The 17,673-nt window shown below is 39.1% G+C and overlaps 1 protein-coding gene and 1 long non-coding RNA gene across 3 annotated transcripts in view; one reads left to right on the forward strand and one right to left on the reverse strand.

Moving 5' to 3' along the window:
• LOC110533823 (teneurin-1) overlaps positions 1 to 10,802 on the reverse strand; it is a 185,944-nt gene extending 175,142 nt beyond the window's left edge. For both annotated transcript variants that reach the window (XM_036990211.1, XM_036990210.1), the window contains exon 1: positions 10,387 to 10,802. The gene's annotated coding sequence lies outside the window, so the exon portion shown is untranslated. The remainder of the gene's footprint in view (positions 1 to 10,386) is intronic.
• Positions 10,803 to 10,811: 9 nt separating this feature from the next.
• Positions 10,812 to 17,446, forward strand: LOC118966772. The gene is made up of 2 exons (XR_005053659.1): positions 10,812 to 11,008; positions 15,641 to 17,446. It is a non-coding gene; the product is annotated as an uncharacterized LOC118966772 (long non-coding RNA).
• The last annotated feature ends 227 nt before the right edge of the window (positions 17,447 to 17,673 follow it).

A 17,673-nucleotide genomic window follows, 5' to 3' on the forward strand; every position in this document is an offset into this window, starting at 1 on the left:
TAGAGGGATCTCTTATGAGAATGGCATCTTATTGTAAGGATGAATAGATCACTCCTATAAAAGGCATACATCCACTTTATTCCCAAGCCATGTATCAAATGGAGGAATGGACAGAGGCATTACTCTGACACGTGCGCGTTTGCCAGGCACCAGCTAACAATTTATTGCATGACCCACAGCTTCCACTTTCAGGGTCCTCATTGCATTGGGCTGCAGGTGGAAATCGGCCATTTAGAGTGTAAGAAGGTGTCACTCAGAATCTTCCAATGTCAAATGTCTGTATGACACTCACGCTTTAGTCATCTCTCAACAGTCTACCATTTGACATTGAACTTTGCCTCCATCCTTCCCTCATGGACAAGCCCTTAGATGCAACGCATTCACTATCCTTACCGGCACGTCTGTCAAGCCCCTCTCTCCACTGTGCGTTCCCCCATGCATCGCAGCTGGCTGCTCCCAGTCTTCCATCCACTCTGCTAGGCTGGCCCTTCCAAAGTCCGTCCCTCAAACCAATCATCCGTGCTAGACATGGAATATATGTGCTATGTACTGAACACACTAAATCACATACAGTACCAGTCAAAACTCATTTGAAAAAACATAAGATTGTAATTTCGTCTTCGTCATCATCATTCGTTTATTTCACTGTAGTGCGTTACTGTAGTTTACTTGAATAATCTCCACAGCAGAGCTTCCTTGTCCTTGCATGTTCTTCTGAATCATCTAATCATCGGAAAGCATCTTGTCTGGTCCTTTGTTCTGATCCCTCTATGATAAGAACCAGAGATCTTAATAGATATCACTGAGTTATTTTGTGAGTCAATATTTGTAGATGTTGTTACTGTAGCTCTGCTGTTGTAAGACTCCAGTGGACCAGATGCACTCCCTTTGTTCATTGGTCTCTCTCTAGTGGTGAGGTAAACTTTGAAAATCTTCAGTTGTTCAAAACAAACACTATTTTGTTTTGTCTGATACCAGCTCCACTTTATTCAAACCTAGAGTCATTAGTCTCAGTTTATACATAATGTAGATCGAATGGGAAAGGTAAGCAAAATTATTTATAGGAAAAGTTTAATTCCTCCTCATTAGCATTTAAAGAGAACAACAGGAGCTGATCAAGTTTCTCCCTAGAGTCCAATTAATATATTTGAGCAAACACTTTTTGGATAGGTTATACAAATGCAAACAAATACGACATTGGGTTTTCCATACGCAGAACTCAAAGATATCTCTGGTATCAAGAGCTCTTCAAAATCTCTTTTAACCTCTAGCCTACACATGTTGCTGTATTCAACACAGGTGCTTTTTCAAAGTACAGTAAATCATGGTTCAATGTTTCCTTGAATGAAGAAAGGAGCTCCCGCCTAAGCCAAGTACTGTATATAATTTTCATATAGTAATTTAACTGACACTCTTATCCAGAGCGACTTACCGGAGCAATTAGGGTTAAGTGCCTTGCTCAAGGGCATATGTTTTTCACCTAGTTGACTCAGGGATTCGAACCAGCGACCTTTCAGTTACTGGCCCAACTAGGCTACCTAGGCTACCTGCCACCCATAAGAGATGTAGTGTGTCACTCTACTGTACGGCATGATACAAGTTATGGTGCAGTACTAATATTCACTTTATGACTATATCATCTCCAGTCAAGAGAGACTTGACGGATGTGCAGGTCCTGGGCTGGTGTGTACCACGTGGCCTGCGGTTGTGAGGCCGGTAGGACATACTGCCAAATTCTCTTAAATGACGTTGGAAGCGGCTTATGGTATAGAAATTAACATTGAATTCTCTGGCATCAGCTCTGGTAGCATGCCTGCAGTTAACACATCTGTGACAAAACTGCACATTTTAGAGTGGCCTTTTATTGTCCACAGCACAAGGTGCACCTGTGTAATGATACTGCTGTTTAATCAGCTTTTTGATATGCCACACCTGTCAAGTTAATCGATTATCTTGGCAAAGAAGAAATGCTCCCTAACAGAGACGTAAACAAATTTGTGCACAAAATTGGAGAAAAATAAGCTTTTTGTTTGCATGGAAAATTTCTGGTATCTTTTATTTCAGCTAATGAAACACAGGACCAATACTTTACATGTTGCGTTTATATTTCTGTTCAGTGTAATTTGTTTTTAAACTGGATAATTTATATCAATACCATTTAGAGACTCAAAAAACAGTCATTGTTTAGTCTCAACTACTATTTGATCAGTACCTTCCTGATAAAAACTAAATGTAGAGATGCATGAAGCCAGACTAACATGACCCAAATTATATAGATTAATATGGGGACATAACACCATGTACAATATAGATTTAAACAAATATATTTTCATCCATCAGACCATAACATTAGGAAAGATGAGAGGCATAATACAGTAGTTGTATAGGATGGTTACTGTATGGAAAGGTACTGTAGGTAGAGAAAGCCAAGCTGAAGTGGGAGGCTATGGAAAGGATGGTGGGGGGTCGGTGAAATTATTACCTTTGCTGTAAAGACTACAATCCTTTTGACTACAGGGTATGCCAATGGCATAATTTGAGAAGAAATATGTACAGCGATCAACAGACGAGCATGGGTGGAAGAGGTGGAGACAAATAATTGAATAGAAAATAGGCAGTTGACATTGGGCAGAAAAGGCAGTTTGGGAAAATAAAATCCTGCTTATACAACCACATGATATGGGGAGAAAACAAAATATTATAAGCTATGGGAAATATTACTCAAAAACTTCAATTCAAATTCAGTTTTTTTTTATTACCAGTTGAATACAAAGTGAACATAAATAACTCAGAATAAGGTTAGGCAGACATGAAAACAATTGGTTGTTTCAATGCCAATGGGAGAGAGGCAGAGTTAATTTTTAATGCAACTAGTAAGTAGTGATATAACTACAAATACCAGCGCTACCAGCAGTACCACCTTCACCACAACCACCACCAATACTGACACTAAACCATATATTACCAGGGCAAGTGAACAACAGGCCATATGTATTTACTTAATTTAATGGTTCTGAAACTAAGTGATAATGTATTAGGAATTCATAACCAGACCTTTAAATAAAGTGTCACCTTGTACTTTTCTGCTAAAAAAAAGCAGGGCATACTCGACAATGGCACATACAGTAGTAGTCTTGTGTCTCATACATTGAGAAGATATGCCTAGGGGTGGTCATTGAGGAGGTCAACATCAAATTACTTTCATTTAGGAATTGCAAATATGCATACTAATACTCTTGTTTTCACCACCTTCAGACATCAAATGTCCCACCAATATGTTTCCATATTTCCTTGGACATTAAAAGAAAGAATAACCCAACAGCATCTCCCATTAGTTAAATATGTTTTACATTTGATTAATTTAGCAGACGGTCTTATCCAGAGAAACTTACAGTAGTAAGTCCATACATTTTTCATACTTTTTCGTACTGGTTCTGTATGGTAATCTAACTCACAACCCTGGCGTTGCGAGCTCCATGCTCTACCAACTGAGATACACGGGACCCCATGGGAATATACAGTACCAGTCTAAAGTTTGGACACACCTACTCATTCAAGGGTTTTTATTTATTTTGACTATGTTCTACATTGCAGAATAATAGTGAAGACATCAAAAATATGAAATAACACATATGGAATCATGAAGTAACCAAAAAAGTGTTTAACAAATCAAAAAATATATATATTTGAGATTCTTCAAAGTAGCCACCCTTTCTTTGCCTTGATGAGAGCTTTTGCACACTCTTGACATTCTCTCAACCAGCTTCACCTAGAATGTTTTTCAAACAGTCTTGAAGAAGTGTGCTATTGACAAGCTGACTGCAGAATGTCCTCCAGAGCTGTTGCTAGAGAATTTAATGTTAATTTCTCTACTATAAGCCGACTCCAATGTCGTTTTAGAGAATTTGTCCTAACAACCGCAGACCACGTGTATGGCGTCATGTGGACGAGCGGTTTGTTGATGTCAACGTTGTGAACAGAGTGCCCCATGGTGGCGATAGGGTTATGTTATAGGTAGGCATACGCTACGGACAACGAACACAAATGCATTTTATCCATGGCAATTTGAATGCACAGAGATATCGTGACAAGATCCTGAGGCCCATTGTCGTGCCATTCATCCGCCGCTATCACCTCAAGTTTAAGCATTATAATGCACGGCCCCATGTCACAACAATCTGTACACAATTCCTGGAAGCTGAAAATGTCCCAGTTCTTCCATGGCCTGCATACTCACCAGACATTGAGCATGTATGGGATGCTCTGGATCAATGTGTACAACAGCATGTTCTAGTTCCTGACAATATCCAGCAACTTTGCACAGCAATTGAAGAGGAGTGGGACAACATTCGACAGGCCACAAACAACAGCCTGATTAACTCTATGCCACAATCAACAGCCTGATCAACTCTATGCGAAGGAGATGTGTCACGCTGCATGAAGCAAATGGTGGTCACACCAGACACTGACTGGTATTCTGATCTACACCCATACCTTATATTTTAGGTATCTTTGACCAACAGATGCATATCTGTATTCCCAGTAATGTGAAATCCATAGATTAGGGCTAAAATAATTTATAGTTCCTTATATGAACTGTAACTCAGTAAAATCTTTAAAATTGTTTTATGTTGCATTTATATTTTTGTTCAGTATAATAACTGAAGGTTTCTTTTGTGAAATGAAGGTCTATTAACAAAAGCACTGCTGGTGTTATTAAATATATATTAAAGATAGATTATGCAGAAGACTAACCAACGGCAATGACTTGTTTTGATATGTAAGATTGGCAGGTCTTGCTTTAGAATCATGCAAATCAAACTGTGTTTCTGTACAATCTGTAAGACCTATTCTGAATCTTAGCTGATGTGCTTAGCAATAAATGCAGAATAACATAAGCAAGCTATTTATGTCCTAATCATTTCGAAACTTGCATTTGTGCTCTAGGGCTGGAAATTGCCAGAGACATCAAAATACGATATTATCACTGTACTTAGGTGGGACATTCCACGAAAAGAGTGTCTTTTGCATCCCTTCGATATTTTAATTAAGTATAAATTGAGCACAAATATTGAATTTTAAAAGCTTGAAACATTGAGTTTTCAATCATTTATATTTTTTATATGAATAAAGACTTGCTAAAGTGCCAAAATGCCGTTTTCAGGATCATTGTAAAGCCCTTGTTATTTTGTTGCTTTGACAAAGTAATTTATGAAGATTATTATTTATTTAATGTGATTAGTGATTAACTTTAAGTTTAACAAAAACCCTGTCCCTCATTTTCAGGTCAACCCTGTTACGGACACAAAACTCTCATTTAAATATGGTGAAACTATTCCTTTCAAAATATTTTTTTCAAAAGAAACATTGAACATCGAACGGTCAAATCATAGTGTAAAAGCAGGTGAGCTGGTTGTACTCTTTTTGGACATTTTCTGGTGTTTTGTGTAGAGGTCGACCGATTAATCGGAATGGCCGATTAATTAGGGCCGATTTCAAGTTTTCATAACAATCGGAAATCGGTATTTTTGGACACCGATTTGGCCGATTAAAAAAAAATGTACACCTTTATTTAACTAGGCAAGTCAGTTAAGAACACATTCTTATTTCCAATGACGGCCTAGGAACAGTGGGTTAACTGCCTTGTTCAGGGGCAGACCGACAGATTTTTACCTTGTCAGCTCGGGGATTCAATCTTGCAACCTTACGATTAACTAGTCCAATGCTCTAACCACCTGCCTTAAATTGCACCCCACGAGGAGCCTGCCTGTTACGCGAATGCAGTAAGAAGCTAAGGTAAGTTGCTAGCTAGCATTAAACTTATCTTATAAAAAACAATCAATCAATCAATCATAATCACCAGTTTACTACACATGGTTGATGATTTTACTAGTTTATCTAGCGTGTCCTGCGTTGCATATAATCGATGTGGTGCGCATTCGCAAAAAAGGACTGTCGTTGCTCCAATGTGTACCTAACCATAAACATCAATGCCTTTCTTAAAATCAATACACAAGTATATATTTTTAAACCTGCATATTTAGTTAATATTGCCTGCTAACATACATTTTTTTAACTAGGGAAATTGTGTCACTTCTCTTGCAACAGAGTCAAGGTATATGCAGCCGTTTGGGCCGCCTGGCTTGTTGCGAACTGTGTGAAGACTATTTCTTCCTAACAAAGACAGCTAACTTCCCCAAACAGGGGATGATTTAACAAAAGCTCATTTGCGAAAAAAGCACAATCGTTGCACGACTGTACCTAGCCATAAACATCAATGCCTTTCTTAAAATCAATACACAGAAGTATATATTTTTAAACCTGCAAATTTAGCTCAAAGAAATCCAGGTTAGCAGGCAATATTAACCAGGTGAAATTGTGTCACTTCTCTTGCGTTCATTGCACGCAGAGTCAGGGTATATGCAACAGTTTGGGCAGCCTGGCTCGTTGCGAACTAATTTACCAGAATTTTACGTAATTATGACATAACATTGAAGGTTGTACAATGTAACAGCAATATTTAGACTTAGGGATGCCATCCGTTAGATAAAATACGGTTCCGTATTTCACTGAAAAAATAAACATTTGTTTTCGAAATGATAGTTTCAGGATTCGACCATATTGATGACCAAAGGCTCGTATTTCTGTGTGTTATTATGTTATAATTGAGTCTATGATTTGATATTTGATAGAGCAGTCTGACTGAGCGATGGTAGGCAGCAGCAGGCTCGTACGCATTCATTCAAACAGCACTTTTGTGCATTTTGCCAGCAGCTCTTCGCAATGCTTCAAGCATTGAGCTGTTTATTACTTCAAGCCTATCAACTCCAGAGATTAGGCTGGTGTAACCGATGTGAAATGGCTAGCTAGTTAGCGGGGTGCACGATAATAGCGTTTCAATCGGTGACGTCACTCACTCTGAGACTTGGAGTAGTTGTTCCCCTTGCTCTGCAAGGGCCACAGCTTTTGTGGAGCGATGGGTAACGATGCTTCGAGGGTGGCTGTTGTCGATGTCTTCCTGGTTCGAGCCCAGGTAGGGGCGAGGAGAGGGACGGAAGCTATACTGTTACACTGGCAATACTAAAGTGCCTATAAGAACATCCAATAGTCAAAGGTATATGAAATACAAATGGTATAGAGAGAAATAGTCCTATAATTCTTATAATAACTACAACCTAAAACGTCTTACCTGGGAATATTGAAGACTCGTGTTAAAAGGAACCACCAGCTTTCATATGTTCTCATGTTCTGAGCAAGGAACTTAAACGTTAGCTTTTTTTACATGGCACATATTGCACTTTTACTTTCTTCTCCAACAGTTTGTTTTTGCATTATTTAAACCAAATTGAACATGTTTCATTATTTATTTGAGGCTAAATTGATTTTATTGATGTATTATATTAAGTTAAAATAAGTGTTCATTCAGTATTGTTGTAATTGTCATTATTACAAATAAAATAAAATAAATTGTCCGATTAATCGGTATCTGCTTTTTTTGGTCCACCAATAATCGGTATCGGCGTTGAAAAATCATAGTCGGTCGACCTCTAGTTTTGTGGTATGAAACTAAGCGGGTTGAGCATAAAAGGTCAACCCCGTTACATTAAAATGTTTGTAATTTAGTATACACTCTTATTCAGAGTGACATAAAGTGTGTGCATTCATCTTCAGATAGCTAGGTGGGACAACCACATATCACAGGCATAGAAAGTACATTTCTCTTCAATAAAGTAACTGTCAGCAAAGTCAGAGCTAGTAAAGGGGATTATTTAAGATACTCTTTGAAGAGGTAGGGTTTCAGATGTTTTTTGAAGATTGGCAGGGGCTCTGCTGTCCTAGCCCCAGTGGGAAGCTGGTTTCACCATTAGGGTGCCTGGACAGAGAAGAGTTGGGACTGGACTGAGCAGGAGCTGCCCTCCCGTAGTGGTGGGAGGGCCAAAAGACCAGAGGTGGCAGAACGGAGTGCTCGGGTTAGGGTGTAGGGTTTGAGCATAGCCTGAAGGTTTGGAGGGGCAGATCCTCTTGCTTTTCCGTAGGCAAGTACCATGGTCTTGTTGTGGATGCGAGCTTTGACTGGAAGCCAGTGGAGTGTGCGGAGGAGCAGGGTGACATGGGAGAACTTGGGATGGTTAAACACCAGGTAGACTGCAGCATTCTGGACATGCTGCAGGGGTTTGATGGCACATAGATAGACAGGCTAGAAATGTTTTAACAATTAAAAAAATGGCAAGCCTGCAATCAATTGCCACTCCCTGTTTCACACAACAAGCTTCCATTCCCCCTGTCAAAAGGGGATTCATGGCTGATTTGAGATGAAGTCATCAACCCTGTTACTTTATTTGACACTTAATAGGCACTTACTATAGTGTTTTTTTTATTTAACCTCTTGAGATGGGAAAACATGTTTTTGATGAAGTTGAACATGTGCACTTTATGACAGAATGTTTTTTTGCACCAAGTTACACTACTTAAAAGGAACCTAATTGGCGGAATGAAGCAGGTGCCGGTACGATATGTATTTCAATTCTCCCAATTCTCATGATTCTATATGTATTGCGATTTGTTGCTGCGATTTTATTGTGATTTGATGTTCCAAACATATTGCTCACTTTATGTCTGCTGCAGAGAGACAGGAGATAGCACGAGACAATGTGTTTTGATCAGTCTTGGAAATAAAAGTGCTGAAAACATATTGGCTCACTATTTCAAAAGAATATGGATAACAAGCTATAGGATGAAAAATACTGTAGTTTTGGCACTGGTACAGCCGACTAGCGTTAGGTAACGCTACCTAGCAACAACAACAAAAAGTCTAAGTATTGATATAATATCATCCAAAATAATATTGCGATATGTAACAGTATCTATTTTTTTCCCAATATTTTTTTCTACAGCTAAACCCAGTGATAAAATTGAAAGGAGTGAGAAATAAGGCAAGGGGATTGGCTGCTTGATGATGTACAATGTAAACCACTCTGAATTCAGTGTACAGTACATAACTTCTCAAAACACACTGAGACTTGCTTGTATAGATTTTAAACTCAATAACTCTAAAAAAAAAATGACTGTGTATTTTTATCGAGAAAATGAACTGTTGTCACACTGTTTATCAATCCGATAGGCCTACTGGTATTTAGATTTTAGAGCTGTGTTTTATTTGGATGATATTCGGATTGATCTATTCAAGAGGTTCATAGCATTTGATAAGAATATCAAGAATTATCATCCATTACACTACATGAGGTAGGCTTACATAACGGTACATGAATATGGCTTTCGCATAGCACATCTGCAGTCTGCAGTAGTTTCATCTCTCCTACTCAATGCAGATTAATATAATTAACATTTTCCAAAAATGCAGTAATGGAAGCTCAGCATTGCCTCTGACTATAATAGCCCAGAGCCTGTGTGTTTCAGGTGGCTCCTGAGAGCAAATGAATGCCAATAAATGCCATCATACTCAGTTGCGTTATCATATAAAAAACAAAATCATAATTGCAGGTAACATATATGTAATAATATGTAATAGTTGTTTTCAATTAAACACATGTTATTAAAGCTATTACTGGACACCCCTGAGTAAGAAATATGTCTGTTGCCAGTTTCAGACGGGTCTGTCTTGCACATTGCACAAGGTTGTCAACAGATAGCAGCAATTTTACAACCTGTCATAGATACCATTGAGATATTATTATAAAAATGATTTTATTTTATTTTTGTTTCATCTTTGGAAGTTGTAAAAATATATTTTGTTTCTGGTCATGTCATCAAGCCAAGTGCATTAGTATAACATTTTACGTGGGCTATTTGTCTACATCTTTACTCGAGAAAGCTGATCGACTGATCAGGCTATATTCGCAGAACTGCCGACATTACTGAATGTATAATACTACTACTAATACATACTACTAACAATACGATACACAAGTTAAGCTACGTTATAGCCTAACCTTAATGTACACAATGTAAGCCTAATAAATATATTGTAATGCACTGGTTCATTGCTGACCAACATGGCAACTCCAATTATCTTGCTGTCTGTAAAGTTTACGGGACAGGTGTAGTCTGTAGCCTTAGCAAAATGGTCATGTTTAGGTAGGCTACCACAGAATGTCCTTTCCTCAGAGTTGGTATCACCAGCTAGGAACATAAAGATAATGTCCATTAGCACCACGGGCCCGCCGAATGGGAATATCCCATAGCCTAGCCGGCACCTTGTGTACGGGGCTATCACTGCACTCACTATAGCCTACAATCCCTTTCTCGAATGTTTTTGCACCTGAGGATACCACGATTCAGGAGCGATACAGTAGGATATAGCGCGCCACGTAACAATTCTGCGATAAACACAGGCTGAAAGCAGTAGCTAGTAGACAAATGGCTCACCTTTTCGTGATGTGACCATACCGGAGGCTTATTCCCATGCCATAGTTTCACTTCATGAGAAATAAGAAGAAGACTGTTCACATTATTATATGCTTTATCCTCGTGTATCCTTGGCAAATAACGCAATGATGACGGTTGAGCTACGCTGGCTTCAGTTGAATAGGCTATGATGCTCCGGTGAATGTGTCGAAGAGAATGGCAAGACAGCGTTTGATATGTAGAGCGGAACGCGTGTGATTTGCTTTTTTCTAATGGTTATGATTCAACTGTTCATCTTTAAAAAAAAATCTTCCCTGGTGGACACAATCACCAACTCAGCATCACTGGAATATACCATACACGACAGAGAAGAAGGGGGTGTGGCACCGGTGAGCAATAATTTCACCATCCAACACAGCCAGCCTGACGAGGTAAGGTCAGTGGCGTACCGCAATTCCGCGGGGCGTCCGCAAGGTCTGAGCAAGAGCCCTCTTTTCTGGGGTTTAACAATGCTACGCATCCTACAATCCTACAATTCTACACATTTTGCCATGAGGCTGAGAGAAAATGTTGCTGTTTTAAAGCTAATTTCAGTACTTGTTCCATTTACAACTTGTTTTAGTCCTCTGGTCTACTGATTTCAGTAAGTATACTGTATGACTGTGGATTGGCTGTATTGTTTGAATGGAATGTTGGCTTATTGGCAGTTCATTTGGTTGGGGGACAAGGTGCTTAAAATTGGAACAAAATGAGTGTTTCAGCTTGAAGAGATATTGTTGAACATTGCAAAGGTAGTTATCCCTCTCTTATAATGGTAGGCTTGTGTAGTGTTATGCAAAAACAAGCTTTTAAACGATGTGTAATTGTCCAATTAATGATGATGATAATCATGACCTTTACTATTATTATGGTTGTTGTTATTAGTGGCTATTAAAGGCCATGTTGCAAGTTAAATTTGCCAATATAAATAGAATATACACCCCTTTGTAAATAGCAACACAAAAAAAGTTTATTTGGGGGGGGGTATCTAAAGAAAAAAATGGTGAAGCACCTGCGTTGGTAAGCAACGCCCCCTCGAGTGCCCGACGCAGCCTGTAATTTTGCCTGTGACATTTGTTCAAGTGAAGATGCCGGTTCTACAAACAAGTAGCTATTACTCCTCGGCCTGAAGTCCTTGAATAAAATACAAATGATCTGCTTGAAGGTAATTGTCTCTTTTATAAGTGTAGATGATTTTTGTTGGTAAAAGCAGGGGTGAAAGTAAGGTGGTACGATCAGGTACTGCATCCCGGCAAAATAAATAGCGGGGTTACGCCGAACGTGTAAAACGTAAACCTATCACAATTAAAACATGCGCAAAAAAAATATTATTATTCTTTTTTTTTTTTATTACACCATTATTTAACATTACTGCATGTCAGCCGCATGAAAAATGTGTGAATTGACTAGAAACCAGGTGGTATATGTTCCAAATTGCATTGTGGTTTGAGCAGAACCCTTACATTTTGTCAAGCCGGAGATGAGTGGCCAAGACCGAGTAAAAATACTTTAAAGTACTACTTCAGTAGTTTTTTATGGATATCTGTACTTTACTTTACTATTTATATTTTTACAACTTTTAGTTTTACTCCACTACATTCCTAAAGAAAATCATGTACATTTTACTCCTTACATTTTCCCTGACACCCAAAAGTACTCATTACATTTTGAATGCTTAGCAGGACAGAAATTCACACAATTATCAAGAGAATTTGAAATTATTTATACTTTTTCTTTTGATACTTACGTATATTTTTGTAATTACATTTACTTCTGATACTTAAGTATATTTAAAACCAAATACTTTTAGACTTTTACTCAAGTAATATTTTTTGGGGTGACTTTTAATTGAGTCATTTTCTTTTAAGGTATCTATACTTCTACTCAAGTATGACAATTGAGTACTTTTTCCACCGCTGGGCGCGTTGACAACAGTGGATGCATCAATTCAGGCTACATTTGTAGGCCTAATGACAATTGCAGAATGTCATTACAATACATGTAGGTGTTTAGTAACAGATTTCTCTTTCCACTCATCAAATCACGGGTTCACAGTGCACTGTTGGGGTTTGGATGCTGAAATTATTTTGTGAGTGGACGAAAATGCGCTGGTAGCCTACATGAGCAACTTTGTTAAGTGATTGTTTGATAATCAGATGAAAACATCATTACTGGTTGTGTTTATGCAACATTAAAAGGCATAGGCGGCGTGTCCATTAGTCTAGGGAAGCTAAGCTTTCCCTAAAGTAAATTGAATGAAATTGCCAAAATTATATAGCTTAATTAGCTTACTCCTGTCTATACACAAATAAATAAAATCCTTCAAAATAGGCTACTACACCAGAAAGCATGATTTACCCACAGAGGATAATTAGCTTATTTTTTTAAAGCTGTGGATTGTTTTAAATTGCATAGCCTACAGTCGGGAATCGCGGAAAACTGTTTGGAACGCAAATGGCTATTGCTGTAAAGAGATGAAAATGAAAAGACTCCAATCTGTCGTTAGTTATCAAAATTCTTAACTTAATTGAGTGAACAGTAGCCTATCTTATTGGCACCAGTGAAGAACATTGGCCATATCCCCAGTGAGTGTGCATATTCATTGTCTTGATCATTGGGTCAGTGACACTTTTGTTTGTTCTTGGACAATCATTTTCTCCTCCAGGTCAGATGGACGTTGTATTGTATTTGTGTCTCCCCTATTTGTAGGCCGGTTATATGGATCAGCAGAGTAGGCTACCCTGTAATTTTTGTAGTATTAAAAAAAAATGCATGAGAGCACTTGGGTTTCCCATACCAGTAAGAAATTAAATCTACATTCAATCCTGGGTAAAAGGCATGAGCTTGGCATTGCTAGCTGGCTTATGATTTATTCATGCTACTTAATAGCAACTGGCAGGCTAGGCTGTATCAGGCAAATTTACATGAGAGGGGAAAATGAATAGCTATGTTTGCTAAGCTATCCATCTGATTGATACAGTTGATAAAAATGCCATTAGCTAGCTAGCTAGACTGAAACTGCTGGAGGAAAGTTAACGTTACCGAACTCCCACCACCAGTCTGAGTTCACCACCTTAGCTAGCTAAGTGGCCTATAGCTAGATTTGTAGAAATTAAGAACTATATATTTGCTAGCTATAATACTGACTATTGTGAACACTTTTTTGTTCCCCTTCGTTTTATTGATGCACTGGTGACTGAAAAAGTTGTCAAGAAAAATACCCTGTTGATTTCACAGCAAATGGCTGTGTTGTTTTGGTATAATTAGGCCCAATAGGCTTGTGTAAGTTTAAATTAGTGTTTCATTAGTTAACAAAGTTACTGACTGACTAGGCTAATTCTTATTAATGTTTTTGGTGATATTTAATTTCAGGCAGAGAGGGAGTTAGCTCACTAGAAAAGCAGCATCCAGACAGACCAGGACCCGTATTCACAAAGCATCTCAGAGAAGGAGTACTGATTTAGGATCAGTTTTTACTTTTATATCACAATGAATGATTACATTGACAAGGGGGGTATTACAGTCACTGCTTATGATTCTAATATTTGTATGTGTATTTCCATATACAGTGTATTCGGAAAGTATTCAGACACCTTGACTTGGTTATGTTAAAGCCTTACTCTAAAATGGATTGTATTGTTTTTGTACCTCATAAATAAACACACAATACCCCATAATGACAAAGCAAAAACACATTTGAAGAAACCTTAGCAAATGTACTAAAAATAAAAACTGAAATATCACATTTACATACGTATTCAGACCCTTAACTCAGTACTTTGTTGAAGCACCTTTGGCAGTGATTACAGCCTTGATTCTTCTTGGGTATGACACAACTAACTTGGCATACTTATATTTGGGGAGTTTCTCCCATTCTTCTCTGCAGATTCTCTCAAGCCCTGTCAGGTTGGATTGGGAGCGTTGTTACACAGCTATTTTCAGGTCTTTCCAGAGATGTTCGATCGGGTTCAGGTCCGGCCTCTGGCTGGGCCACTCAAGGACATTCAGAGACCTGTACCGAAGCCACTCCTGTGTTGTCTTGGCTGTGTGCTTAGGGTGGTTGTCCTGTTGGAAAGTGAAACTTCGCGCTCAGTCCTGAGCACTCTGGAGCAGGTTTTCATCAAGAATCTCTCTGTACTTTGCTCTGTTCATCTTTCCCTCGATCCTGACTAGTCTCCTAGTCACTGCCACTGAAAAACATCCCCACTGCATGATGCTGCCACCACCATGCTTCACTGTAGGCATGGTTCCAGGTTACCTCCAGACATGACGCTTGGCATTCAGGCTAAAGAGTTCAATCTTGGTTTCATCAGATCAGAGAATCTTGTTTCTCATGGTCTGAGAGTCCTTTAGGTGCCTTTTGGCAAACTCCAAGTGGGCTGTTATGTGCCCTTTTACTGAGGAGTGGCTTCCCTGGCCGCTCTGCAAGCCTGATTGGTGGAGTGCTGCAGAGATGCTTGTCCTTCTGGAAGGTTCTCCCAGAGTGACCATCAAGTTCTTGGTCACCTCCCTGACCAAGGCCCTTCTCCCCTGATTGCTCAGTTTGGCCGGGCGGCCAGCTCTAGGAAGAGTCTTGGTGTTTACAAACTTCTTACATTTAAGAATGATGGAGGCCACTGTGTTCTTGGGGACCTTCAATGCTGCAGAAATGTTTGAGTACCCATCCCCAGATCTGGGCCTCGACACAATCCTGTCTCGGAGCTCTACGGACAATTCTTTCGACCTCGTGGCTTGGTTTTTGCTCTGATATGCACTGTCATCTGTGGGACCTTATGTAGACAGGTGTGTGCCTTTCCAAATCATGTCCAATCAATTGAATTTAACGCAGGTGGACTCCCATCAAGATGTAGAAACATCTCAAGGATCATCAATGGAAACAGGATGCTCCTGAGCTCAATTTCCAGTCTCATAGCAAAGGGTCTGAATACTTATGTAAATAAGGTATTTCTGTTTTTATTTTTATACATTTGCAAAAATGTCTAGAAACCTGTTTTCACTTTGTCGTTATGTAGATGTGTGTGTAGATTGATTTTTTGTATTATAATTTAAAAAAATATGTTTTAGGATAAGGCTGTAACGTAACAAAATGTGGAAAATGTAAAGGGGTCTGAATACTTTCCGAATGCACAGTATCAATGACACTAACAAAAGGGTTGAAATGTTCCGCAACATATGCAGTGAACATGGCTTTGGTGATTAAAGAGACATAATGCATTTATTGTCATCTCCCTATCAGGCCACTGCATGCTGTGACATGGACTGGATGGTGACACATCTTCTTCAAACTTCCTGATTGAATACTGGGGTCTTCAGTGGTTCCAGAAGCAAGGCACTTACCGTGGAGTACAGCCACATTCTCTTTCTGTCTCACAGCCATTCTGTCAACATGTATTGTATGTAACCACTCAAAGTCATGCAAACCTCTACAGATGTGAGCGCTGACATATTCACTCTGTCCAATTCTTTAATCTTGTCTGGGATACACACCGAGTATAACAAACATTAGCAACTCCTTCCAAATATTGAGTTGAATCCCCCCCATTTTGCCCTAAGAACAGACTCAATTCATCGGGGTATGGACTCTACAAAGTGTCGAAAGCATTCCACGGGAATGCTGGCCCATGTTGACTCCAAAGGACCCCACAGCTGTCAAGTTGGCTGGATGTCATTTGGGGGGTGGACCATTCTTGATACACATGAGAAACTGATACACACAGGAAACAACCCAGCAGCGTGTCCGTTCTTAAAACAAACCGGTGAGCCTGGCACCTACTACCATACCCCGTTCAAAGACACTTAAAACTTTTGTCTTCTCTATTCACCCTCTGAATGGCACAATCCATGTCTCAATTGTCTCAAGGTATAAAACTCCTTCTTTAATCGGTCTCCTCCCCTTCATCTACACTGATTGAAGTGGATTTAACAAGTGACATCAATAAGGAGTTATAGCTTTCACCTGGATTCACCTGGTCAGTCTGTGGAAAGAGCAGGTGTTCTTAATGTTTTATATACTCAGTGTATGTTTTAGTTGAGATACCTGTATGACATACACTAATGAAAATGTATTCACTCTGGACATGAGACTTTATTTTAGACCTTTTAAATATTGAAAGTCACTGAGGTCTTCAGTAAGGCTATTATACTGCCAATGTTTGTCTATGGTGATTGCATGAATAGCCGAATCCACTAATTTGAAGGAGTGTCCACATACTTTTGTATATAGAGTGTCTCTCCAATTTACAATGTCCGATTGAAAAACAAAGTGACATATCAGATTCATACATGTACTTCTCATTTTATATATAATATTTTTGTATTTATTATTTTATTATTATGATTATTTATTTAATAATGCATTTTTAAAATATATTTTTGGAGGTGAAACATGGGCTTTAATAATGTAGTATTACTATTGTTATTGTTGGTCCCGTGTATCTCAGTTAGTAGAACATGATGCTTGCAACGCCAGGGTTGTGGGTTTGATTCCCATGGAGAACCAGTATGAAGTTGTATGCCCTCACTGGATAAGATTGTCTACTTAAATGTTATTATTGTGTTGTATGGCAACATACTACAATTAAAATAATGTGTCCCTCTGTTCGTGTATTGCCCAACTGTTAGCTCAAGCTGTAGAAGACCTCACTTCCTCCAGATTCTGTCTTGTTTTGGATGCAGGTCTGCTGCAGGGGGGGAGTGCTCCAACCTCTCCTCAGAGGTGTGAAGTATCTGTTTACATGACACACCTCTGATCTCTCATGGGACCTTTGACCCGCCAATCATCACCCCTGACCCTGGCCTGGGCATATCAGAACATTAGGCCGGGACGGATATATAAGGGGTCAGCCAACCCAAGCCGGGGTCATGTCAGTCTCACTTTTCCAGAGAAAGGATTACATCACAAAGAGCTCAACTTTTTCCATGGACTCATTCCTACATGAACTGGATTACAAAATCGGAAACTCCCTGGTGTGTTGTGAAGAAAAAATAATTAATTCACCATAAAGCTGTGTGTGTCTGAAGTATAATAAAATGTTCAAATTGAGTGTGTGTCCTGTTCGTCATTGTACCTTTAACCGGGTACCCAGCGCAACCATCCCTTATCTGAACCGGCACTTCACTTTTCAGAGTCCATCACCAGTTGGTGGTGCTTTATTTTTCACAAGCCATTTTCTTCAACAGATATGTTATGGTAGACAACATGCAACAGGGACAATAATGGATGTAGACAGATCCAAATAGGGAGGTGAGTTGAGTGCAATCCCTGCCTGT

Source organism: Oncorhynchus mykiss, chromosome 10 (assembly GCF_013265735.2).
Source record: "Oncorhynchus mykiss isolate Arlee chromosome 10, USDA_OmykA_1.1, whole genome shotgun sequence".
In the NCBI taxonomy this organism is placed as follows: domain Eukaryota; kingdom Metazoa; phylum Chordata; class Actinopteri; order Salmoniformes; family Salmonidae; genus Oncorhynchus; species Oncorhynchus mykiss.